Genomic DNA, 12,503 nt, shown 5'->3' on the forward strand with positions numbered 1-12,503 from the left:
CCCACACTGGAAGAGCCTCTGGGTGGCGACCAGGGTGCGAACTTTGGCTGGGCATGTTCCTGGAGGTTTCATCACATGACATAGTCTTTAATTCTTGGAGACTCCAGGACAATCCTGGATGGGATGGCAACCCTACTGGTGGCACTCCTGGCTGGGCAGAGGGAGCAGGAGAAGGACCTCCCGTCTGTAGGGGGAAAAATAAACCACAATTGTGGACATGGCCCCTGCTCTTCACCTTACCTACACTCAACATGGAGAGGGGGAGAGATCAGAGCTGCTAAGCCAAAGGTTTTTTTTTTCTCCTCTCACACAGCCACATAGGCATTGGTTTGATTTTCTAGTAGCCCAAACTCAGCTTCAAAGATTAAAATCTTTTACAGGCCTGTACTCAGAGCACAGCTGCAGGAATGGTAGAACAACACTTTAGACAATTTTTGAATGTCTTAATATCATTCTGTCCACCATCTGTCACCCACAACAACTCCACTACAGAGCAGATTGCCTGATGTAACTGGTAGAAGTAGCAGTTACTGTTTTTCAATAACCGGGCTTCAGCTTTACTCCAATTTGTGAGATTAATTATGTCCTTTGCATCAGAAAGACATTGTAAAAGCAAAGTCTTATTCAATTAAGTTAAAAAAAATGATCCTGCTGAGTCAATGTAAAGTCAGCAGGAGAAACATTTCTATTAACAAATCTGTTCTAGTCCAGCATGTACTCTACGGGAAAACCTAGCAACCAGAGTTGAACATAGGTTGTACCCTGCCAAAAAAAAACGTGGCAGTCCAAAAGCCTCGTAAATCAAGGACAACCATGAAATAAATTCATTGGCAGCAAGGCCCACAAAGACTAGGAAAACCCAAGTCCTGCTAAAGAAATTACTGCTACAGTAAATTTTAGCAACCGTGTGCATTTGAGTGGCTATAAACAGAAGTGGAATTTAAAAAGTGATTTATTTTTGCATAATATGGTAGCAAAACAGCAAACATTTATCTTCTTGACACCATTCTCTGTGTCAAGTTATCTGGAGTTGCAAACAACCTTGAGTGACAACCTCAGGGCAAACTGCCAAGAAGCAAGGCAGAGACCACAAACTGGTGGTGTGTTCTATATTTAGATTTCAGTAACCTAACCAAGTATCAAATGTGAACTCCTCAAGCACTACAACAGCTTTACCCTGGAGTTCCAGACAGGCCCAGGCAAACCTGCCTTTGTGATAGATGATCCCTTTTTATACCAAATATCACAATAATATTCAGTTTACTCACAGTCCCAAAGGACCAGTCACTTACCCCAGGTCAAGTGCACCCTATGTCTCACCAGACAATGTTTGTAGTCAATCCTATAATTAACTAAAGGTTTATTAACAAGGAAAAAATGGGAGTTATTTACAAGATTAAAGCAGATAACCATACACACAAATGAGTTACAGTCTTAGGTTTCAAAATGTAATAGAAGCAGCTGTAATGTGCAAGCTCTATATGACCTTTAGGGCTAACCTATGCTAAACAGCTGGGGATCCCTTGCTTATGCTTAGAAGTCTTGCCCTCTGCCTGAAGTCCAAGCAGCACAGGGATAATTTCTTCTTGACAGGGATTTGTATTCCCTTTCCCCCGGTCAAACTGATAGGATGGTTTGCGCAGATCCCCTCTTCATGGGTGTGTGGGGAGCAATAAACAAAGTCCTTTGTCCACTGATTTTCTACACTGGTTCATCTAGTGTCTATAGGACTTCCTTTGTTGAGCAGGAAATGGTCCCTCTTGTGATAAACTAGTATTTCACGCTTGGTATTACTTCCCTCCTGACTGTGGGAGTTTCCATTTTCATAGCAAACACTTTTATAGTTACAGAGCAAAACATTTAAATATTACCTTATAACATGTTATACAGATATTATAAGTGAGATTAATGCATGCAGCAGCTCATCAAACATTTCACGAAGTCCAAACACGTCTATAAATTTAATAACTGTTTTATCAGTGCTAACACACAGTTGAGCCAGATGGTTTCCAGCTATACCTTAATCAGCATTACGTGAGGCCTACAGACCTTGGCATGAGCTGGCACCTGGTCTGCAAGTGTCAAACTCTGCTCCTTCCTCATGCAGTATCTTCAGTGACTGCTTGGTAAAAAGTTTTCTGGGTGATTATGGGTGCATGCAGACTAGCAAAAAGAGTAGTTATGGGGTACATATGCAAATTTCATTCTAAGTGCAGTCAGATCTAGTGTTTCCGATTAACATAGCTTTATGGTCACAGAGAAAAGTAGCTGCCCTAGATGGGTCCAACCCCACTGAAGATCCAGTTGTTAAATAGAGCCTGCTAATAGAGTCAGTGAGGCATCTAGGGTAGCAAGTTCATTACCCTGTCTCACTGGCCACTGCTTGTTCATGGCATTCGCTTTCAACCCCATACAGTTTATTGCAGTAGTTGATCCCAAAAGTGACAAATATGTGGACTACTGTGGCCAGGTCGATAGCAGAAAAAGAGCAGTCTCATGCCTGGCTGCAGATATTGAAAGGCGCTTTTAGTTACTGGTGGCAGTAAGCAGTCCTTCTGGACCCCCAAGACTCCATCCACACTGGTGCTCAGAGGATGGACATCTTTGAAGAAGGGTAATGTTACAATTAGGGCCAGTCCTTGAAAACACTTTTCTCTTTCCACTATCACCTCCTATGTCTTCCCTGGGTTTAACTAATATGGGTTTTACTGTTACTCAAGCACTGGCAGTGTTGAGTAACGGGGCCGTGCCTGATGTGAAGTTACATCATCAGTACCAGCAATATGTAGAAGTACATACAAGCTTCTTCTAGGGGATTAAATATAGATGTTGAATAGGAAGAATAGGGGTGATTACTGCAGGACCCTAGGAGTGGATGCTCTTGAGGTGAGGAAGTAGCAGTCATCACAAACCTCTATGGTATGCGTCTCCCTAGGCACATCTGTACTTACACACTACTACAATAGTATCTGTACAAAATATGCCTTGTGAGGTGACATATGAAAGTTAACACCATGCTGGTTATTAATATAATTGTGAAATGCATGTGTTAACTGTGACAAAGTTCCTGCTCTACGTTGGTGGGTCTTGCGCTTATTGGTGGATTTGTTCGCCTTGGAGTTTCACAGCAGCCCTCAGCTTGGCCATTTTTCTGAACCCACAGTCCAGGTCGACGACTCCTGTGTCTGACCAGGAGTTGGGAGGATTTGGGCGGTACCCGGGCCCACCCTCTACTGCAGGTTCCAGCCCAGGGCCCTGTGGAATGCAGCTGTCTAGGGTGCCTCCTGGAACAGCTATGTGACAGCTACAACGCTCTGGGCTACTTCCCCATGGCCTCCTCCCAACACCTTTTTTTTATCAGCACCACAGGACCTTCCTCCTGGTGTCTGATAATGCTTGTACACCTCAGTCCTCCATCCGCGTTCTCACTCTCAGTTCCTAGTGCCTCTTGCTCCCAGCTCCTCACATGCACACCACAAACTGAAGTGAGCTCCTTTTTAAAACCGAGGTGCCCTGATTAGCCTTCCTTAATTGATTCTAGCAGCTTCTTGATTGGCTGCAGGTGTTCTAATCAGCCTGTCTTAATTGTCTCCAGAAGGTTCCTGATTGTTCTGGAACCTTCCCTGTTATCTTACCCAGGGAAAAGGGACCTACTTAACCTGGGGCTAATATATCTGCCTTCTATTACTCTTCTATAGCCATCTGGCCCGAGCCAGTCACATAACATAATATGTGAAGGTTATGAATTCCCTTGGTATGATCAGTTGGGCCACTAGATGATCAAGGTGCTAAAGGAGCACACAAGGAAGACAAACCCATTGTAAAGAAGCTAAATGAATTCTTTACATTGGTCTTCACTGCAGAGAATGTGAGGGAGATTCCCACAGCTGAGCCATTCTTTTTAGGTGACAAATCTGAAGAAATGTCCCAGATTGAGATGGTAGTAGAGGATGTTTTGGAACAAACTGATAAATTAAACAATAATAAGTCCCCAGGACCAGATGGTATTCACCATTGAGAGTTCTGAAGGAACTCAAATATGAAATTGCTAGAACTACTAACTGTAGCATGTAACCTATTGCTTAAATCAGCCTCTGTAGCAGATGACTAAAGGGTAGCTAAATTAGTGCCAATTTTTAGAAAAGGCTCCAGTGGCAATCCTGGCAATTACAAGTCAGTAAGTCTAACTTCAGGGCCAGGTAAATTAGTTGAAATTATAGTAAAAATAGATCAGACTCATAGATGAACATGGTATGTTTAGGAAAAGTCAACATGGCTTTTGTAAAGGAAAATCATGCCTCACCAGTCTAGTAGAATTCTTTGAGGGTGTTAACACGCATGTGGACAAGGGTGATCCAATGGATACAGTGTACCTGAACTTTCAGAAAGCCTTTAACAAGTCCCACGCCAACGGCTCTTAAGCAAAGTAAGCAGTCACGGAATATGAATAAATGGTCAGTTTATAATGGTATGAATAAATGGTCAGTTTTCATGGAGTGCTGTTCAACGTACTAATGAATGATCTGGAAAGAGGTGTTAACAGTGAGGTGGGAACGTTGGAAGATAATACTAAATTACTCAATATAGTTAAGTTCTAAGCTGATTGCAAAGACTTACAAAGGGTTCCCAGAAAACTGAATGACTGGGCAACAAAACAGCAGATGAAAATCCAGGTTGATAAATGCAAATGCAGGTTGGAAAAAATATTCCTAACTACGCATACAAAATAATGGGTTCTAATTTAGCTGTTACCACTCAAGAAAGAGATCTTGGAGTCGTGGATAGGTCCCTGAAAACGGCTGCGCAATGTGAAGCAGCAGATGAAAAAAGCTAACAGTGTTAGGAACCATTAGGAAAGGGATAGATTAGAAATCATCAAAATGCCACTGTATGAATCCATGGTACACCCACACCTAGAATACTACATGCATTTCTTCTTGCCCCATCCGAAAAAAAGCTATTAGAATAGGAAAAGATACAGAGAAGGGAAAGAAAAATAATTAGGGTTATAGAACAAATACCATAGGAGGAGAGATTAAAAAGAGTGGAATTGTTCATCTTAGAAAAGAGACAACTAAGGGGGGGATACAATAAAAGTCTATAAAATCATGAATGGTGTGGAGAAAGTGAATAGGGAAGTGTTATTTATCCCTTCATTTAACCCAAGAACTAGGGCTCACCTGATGAAATTAATAGATAGCAGGTTTAAAACCAACCAAAGGAAGCACTTTTTCACACAACACAGTCTACCTGTGGAATTTGTTACCAGATGTAATGGCCAAAAGTAGAACCGGGTTTAAAAAAGAATTAGATACACTCATGGAGGATAGGTCCATCTACTGGCAAAGATGGTTAGGGATGCAACCCCATGATCTGGGTGTTCTTAAACTTCTGACTGCCGGAAGCTGGAACTTGATGCCAGGGGAGGATTACTGTATAATTACCCTGTTTTGTTCATTCCCTCTGAAGCATCTGGCGCCAGCCAGTATCTGAAGACAGGATACTGGGCTAGATGGACTATTGGTCTGATCCAGTATAGCCATTCTTATATTACTAAAACATGGCTAAGACAAGACAGCCTAGCCTAGGTAAAGGTGATAAACAGGTCTACCCTAGACAAAGGAATGTGGCTTTACTTCAACTTACATTTTAGCAGTAAACAAAACCATTGAGCTGACCTGGCAGGGGCTCTCATGATCCTGAACTTGAGACACAGAATTAACATGGCTTCTGTACCCCAAAGAGACATACGAGACTGAATCCCCAGAAGGCCTTCCTAGTTGTAAAACAAAGAAATTCCTTCAGGGATATAAGGAACCGAGAGAGACTCCATCTTTATCTTTGACCTCAGGAGACAAAGAAACCAAGCAATTTGATCTCTGTGATGCATCCTGGCCAGTGAAAAGCAGGGAAGGAGACTAGGGGATGAGAAAAATCTCCTTGAATAAAGACGGCATCTTGCTAGGTTAAATTGTAGTCTTTTAGATGTATGTTTTCACTTTTATTTGGTTGGAACCATCTCTACCTTTTTTGCTTTTGCATGGTATTCTCTTAATCCATGTTTTTTTAATTAATAAACTTTTACTTTTGCTCAGTGTTGTGTTTAAAGTATCATGTATATTTACCTCAGTTAAATTAATAAACTGATCTACTGACTTTATCAGAGCAGCAAACTTAATATCTTCTGTGAATGCACCATATTGCAGAGAAACATCTGGAGTTCACTGATTGTTACTTGCTAGGCAAGGTTTGGGCTGAGAGAGCCTTGAGGAGTTTGCTGGGGAGACTGGGTTGCAAGGAGCTGACACACTAATCTCCAACAGATCTCACACTTGCTGAGGCACAGCAGCAATTCAGTGGTTCACAGCTCTTGGTATCTTCTTGAGCGGGTTACAACATGAGACTAACAATCAGGGCCAGCACAATGTGATTCTTTCTACCCTATCAAGTCATCCAGTCAACCATGAGGTTTATGGTCATGATCAGCACCATCTTAGTGCTGTATCTGGTCTGAAATCCAATTCAAGGATCTATACTGTTAACAGATTACCTGTTTGAAATGTGTTCTTCAGGAGCATTTCAGTCACTTATGCAGAATATGGAAGAGTAGACAGGGTGATAAATAATTATTTGCCTGCAAACACCAGATTTTTTGAGGGGGGAGGAATTGGACATTTAAAGTTGGCTCCATAGAGTGCCCACCCCAACATAAGTATTGATCTGTTTGCAAAGGGCATGGGGTGTTTTCAGAGATCTATTGAATAGCTCACCAATTTACAATGACCAAACATTGCCTAAAGATACAGCTGTGAAAGAGCATGCTCAATTGTCTCCTACCTCACCTGTTCTGATTCAATAGCCTTTAGTGTAGGCAGTTATATACAAACAGAGCAGTAGTAATTCCAGAGCAGAAGCGGAGCTTGCAGTTCTTCAGGTGACTTGTACATTGGACAAAATACAGAAGTAATGAGAATAAATGTGGAACAGCAGTGTCGCTGTTCACTGTCACTTCTCTCATGGGGCGATGCTCAACTTCAAACCTTTACAAATAAGTTGATCCGTAAGTTCTTAAAATGTTATATTCAGCAATATTTGGCACAAAGGCTATCAAGAATCTACTTTTGTGATATGAAGATAAATGCTATTGAATATTATCCACAGTTGCACCACTGCACTCTTTATCTGGAGGTTAGCTCCTGTATATCAAATACATGTTTATAATCAAATATTTTTCAGGAAAATTACGCCAACCTTAGGTGTGTGGCTTGCTGTCTTTAGTTCTTCATACTATCTGCTGCCATCTATTTTTATATTTCTAACATGCTCCTCATTTTGGCCAGTTTATCATCATCCGTCCCCTGCAATCATTCTGCACTGTTAGCATTTTGGGGGATGGTGCGCTCTTGCGAACCACATTGCTGCTCTTTGTGCGCAAACATGTATAAGTAAAATACTAAAACATCTTACAATGATTCTAAACCTATGTGATCTACATCCAGCCCTCTGGTCCCTAACAACTCATTTTTTACCTCATAGGTTTATTACCTGTCATGTCTACCTTTCAAAAGGACAAATGCTGACAAATTCTTTGTTCCTCAGCCTCCTGATTACCTCATTACATCGTGTTGTTCTTATATGAAAGCATGACTAACCCTCCCCCTATTAGTCTTCTCCTTTCAAACAATTAGCAATAGTTTTCTCACATTTGGAATACAATTTTGTATCCTCCCCTACTCTCTTCCAGTATCAATACCCACCCATGTGGTCTGTACTCAGTTGTTATAAGACAAGGGGTCTTTGCATGTAATGGGGACATTAATTTTCTGAGATTCACCATCCTTTCCATTGTACCAAAACTGCATACATTCCTCAGTTCATCCACCCGCTAAAACCAAAACTAACTTACAGACATTTAATCAATTCTTCATCTTGAAGCCTTTGTTCTTACATATGTCACCATTACATTGGTGGTGCTGGTGAAAGAACACTATTTCTTGTCTGTAAGTACTACAAAACCACGTATAGATAACTCTTTAGCTCACTGAACAAATGTGCCGTCAGAAGGTGGTGAAATGAGGATGGAGTATAATGCTAAACACTTACCAGGCCCTTTACCTTTACAAAGGGCTCTACAAATATTTACATTCCATACATTTTATTTGGGTCAGAAAAAGTTACATATGCAATCATTAATGCCACGATCATAGGATTTGTGACTGGCTAGAGCTCTGCACCTTCAATGGGGCTCTATGTGGGCAGGCCCCAGCACCTCTGCAGTCCCTCTGAAGGGCTGAAGGTGCACCTGCACAGATTGTGATTGCAGGACAATTGCCTAAGTGGTAGCACAGGTAATCTTGTCCAACTGCTCCAAATCAAATCAGTGTTGAAGGTTAACATTTATACAGCACTTTGAAAATCAAGGAGTAATTATTAATAATGTTCCACTAGTCATAAGTAGATTAAAATGTTTAACAAAGGTAAACATTAACTATGAAATGTATATCTAATTTGTGCAGGTTTTTAATCCTTTCAGATGTCTAACTACATTATAATTCTTTATTTTTGGTACTGGAAAGACAGCTAGGAATGCCCAGTAAATGTATTAATTCAAATATGCCTCAAGATGTTTGCGTTTATTAAGAGTATTAAGGAGAAGCCAATAGACATGTTTGCAAAAATTAGAGGAACTGAGTATTTCCAACTGATAATCCACTGAAATGGCCATGTATGTTGACAACTGGAAAATCTCACATAACATTAACTACTCACCGGTTTTGGATACATTTTGTCTTGTTAATTTATGGATAGACTGCATACTACAGACAAATCTTCATATGAAAAGTAGAGTGCACTTTTCTAGCATCTGAAGGCTGTTTGAGACAATCTACACTATGGGCAACTGGCTAGAATGAGCTCTGTTAAGCAACCTGTATTTCTTTGTGTGGTTTCCTGTAATTCTCTATAGTAGCAGCAGCGACGGTTCCTGTAATATTTGTCAAAGTGTGTGTGTTTAGTGTAGCCGTCTTACTTCTGTCGTATTTCTATACAACGGCCGATACAATCTTTTGTATAACGGGCATCTTACTTATGCAGACAGTTATTGATTGGTTCATCTGAGAAACTGAACTTTGACTACAGCGGAGGCAAATCACACACAGATGGGTATGAAGGTAAATAGCAAAGAAAAGGTCTTGCTCTTCATCCAAAGCAGTGCCACAGGAAAAAACTGATCCTCTATGTATATTCTTTTTTACTCTATATCCGAAAGCAAGAGAGGGGACAATTGCATTAATAAGTGTCTTGGTGTTTAAGTCAAAGCTTGAATATGAAAATAGTAAATATTGTTTAATCTTTTATAGAAGCTTTTATAGACAGTACCTGGACTAGTAATTTATAAAAGTGTTTCTGCAATACTAGATTGACTGAACTCTTGCCATATTTCTTGAAATCTTTAAATACAATTTTTAGGAGCATGTAGATAAGCTTAGTAAAGCAAGGCTATTGAGAATGCAATGCTTTTGATACCATAAGCAGTTTGTTTATTTGTAAACATGAGATGTATAGATTTCATCCCATACCTTCAAAGAAAACAAAATGACCATCAGGACTCAGGAACAAGAGGAGGCATCCCTTTTCCCTTCTTCTCACAAACATGTCAGCACAAGTGCCCAGCTTTGCATTAGCTTTTGGTCAGCAACAATGCACAGGCATATGAAAGATGAAGCATATAATAGGACAGTTGCTAGTTTGCTTGTACAGTGGACACTACAGACTTTTTAACAGCTGTATACAATAAAAATGGTTGAAATGCACTTTGAGATCTTCACAGATAAAGTATTGTATGTTTATGTGAAATGAAATAGGAAACTTGGGCATATAAATATCTAAAGTTCAAGTTGAAATTTTTATTTATCCAACTTGTAGTACTATATTTCAAAGTCAGTTGACTTCATAACGTTCAAGAATTTTTTTTAGCTAAATCTAACTTTACTTTAAAAAATAGCTGAAAAGTAACTCCAATAGTAGACTGTTTTTAAAGGCCAAATTAAATCTGAGTTTATTCAAACCACAAATTTAAAAATTAATCTGTAAAATTCAACTTCATTATTATTCAAATGACTAGATGTAAACTCTTTTGATGCCCCCAAAATGCTGAGGGCAAAATTATTTGTTAGAAGGAGGGAAACAAATAGCCAAATCCCCAAAATTCTCACCCTATGTGAAGAGTCTCAAGTGAGAATCCAGGAGAAAAAGGTTACAGTACAGTAGCCTGTACCCAACCCAAACTCCCATTACCATAATTTTGAGATTATCCTCTGAGAAAAATGTGGGGGGAAGCATGGTATCCAAAGAATAAGCTTATTCTGAAATGTTTAACTATTTTAACCTATGCAATTTTAATATATTTAGTTATTTGGAATACAAAACTATGCAGCTCATTCATTAGCATCACAATTGTTCATTTTAAATCCCTTCTTGATTAAGGTAGGCTGCCAATGACGTTTACATTCAATTTCAGTCAATGTAAATATACAATTCCTGTGGAAGTCGTTTTAATTAAAATTATTGGGAGATTACTAAAAAGTAAATTTTAAATGAGTCCTGTGTAGTTTATTATTATATTTAAAACAATTTTATTTAGAAATTGACTAACCTGTTTGAATCGTTGAGTCACTACCAACTAGATATCAATGCCAGGATCTAGGTGTCTGCTAAACAGACTTACAGAAATGAAAGAATTGACGATTTCCAGAGTTATTTTCAGCATTGCCTCTGGGTCATTACAAAAAAAAACTGTAATTCAAAGTTAGTGGCTCCAGTTACTGAAATGCAGCACATTCTAGAACTTCAGTTAAATACTAATTAAAGTATATGACTCAGCTTATTCGAAGCAAAATCTTCTGAAAATTGAGAGTCAATAGCTTTTTTGAAATAAGATTATCTACTGTAATAAACTATAAAAATTCAAATCAATTGCACTGATCTAAAGATACAACATTGCACATAATGCACGGCAAAATAGCAGCAGGACTATTAAGTTCCTGTGCTGGATAACACTTACCATGTCAATCAGCAATCTGTCAGTCACTAATACTAAAATACATAGGGCAGACAGCTTTGGCACCCAACGCCAAAATATTGTACATGAATAACCGTACATATGTGAATAGCCTCGCATGTTCAGTGGGACTACATGTGTGTTCAGCGAGACTCAAGTGCATGAAGTTACCCACATTTGTAAATATTTGCAGCATCAGGACCCATCGCTGTAATAAAACTCAGACAGGGAATTGAATGCTAAGATTGCTTGTTTTTAACTCAGTTTTGGAAAAAGCCCAGTGGTTTGAGATAAGGCTGGAATAGTTGTCTAACTGAATATTCCCTTCACTGCTATTTCTAGACACGTGCGTAATGTCCATTTCATTTTTTTCCCAACAGAGAAGTGACTATCCAAATAAACTGCAATGATTCTTCTTCTGTTTCGATGCATCAGTGAAGAGAGCTTTATAACAAGCCTTAACAAAACCACAACTCTAGAAATGTCTTTGAAACACTTCAAAGATCTAAATATTTCCAACTGTTTTGAGAAAGCCAGGTTCATATTGCTACTCATAACTTACCTTGCGTACGGTCCACAGAGGACTGACTACATGTAATTACAGAAAAAGACTTAAATGAAAACAGTTGAAGAATAGTAATCTTTTTACTCCAAGAATAATAATGTTATAGTGAATATAAAATCACCTCCAAAGTTTTTTGTACATTAGCTGCCACAGGATATACAGCAAACCAGTGTGTTATAGCATAGGGTATGTCTACACTGAACATCAGCCCCGGGTTAGAACTCAAGTTAGCAGACCCTGGGTTTGTTAACCTAGGGTTTGAGCATCATCTGTAACCTCAGGTTTGGCATTCATAAACCATCGGTCCCAACCTGGGGCTTCAGCATCTACACTGCACTACGCTGGCCCCTCCCAAAATGTGGCCACTCTAACCTTTGTTCATGGTGCAGTGTGGGAAAACTTGACTGTCCACCAAAACTTGACTGCCAGAGAACAAAGAAAGTTGGCCATTGGGATACTTTAGACAGACTCCAAGAACATGAGTCCAGCGGGGCTGCATCTATACTGCAAAGCAATTGTGGCTTGAATCCTGGGTCCTGGCTTGACTCAGGCTTGAATCCTCCACCCCTCCGTTAGGGTCCTGGGAGCCTGAGTTAGCGGGATGTGTGTGTGTCGACAGAGGAGGGATTAGGCTTGAGCCTGAGTTCGAACCCTGGGCTTACACTGGAGCGTAGATATACCCACAGGATAGGTCTACAGCGTAATACAAAAATCCTCAGCACCGAGTCTCAGAGCTTAGGGCAGCTGACTCAGGCTGCGGGGCTAAAAATGTTCAGGCTCAGGCTGGAGCCTGGGCTTTGAGACCCACCCCTCTCGCGGGGTCTCAGAGTGTGGGCTCCCGCCCAAGCACAAACATCAACACTGTAATTTTATAGCCCT

Source organism: Lepidochelys kempii, chromosome 1, assembly GCF_965140285.1.
Source record: "Lepidochelys kempii isolate rLepKem1 chromosome 1, rLepKem1.hap1, whole genome shotgun sequence".
Lineage (NCBI taxonomy): Eukaryota > Metazoa > Chordata > Testudines > Cheloniidae > Lepidochelys > Lepidochelys kempii.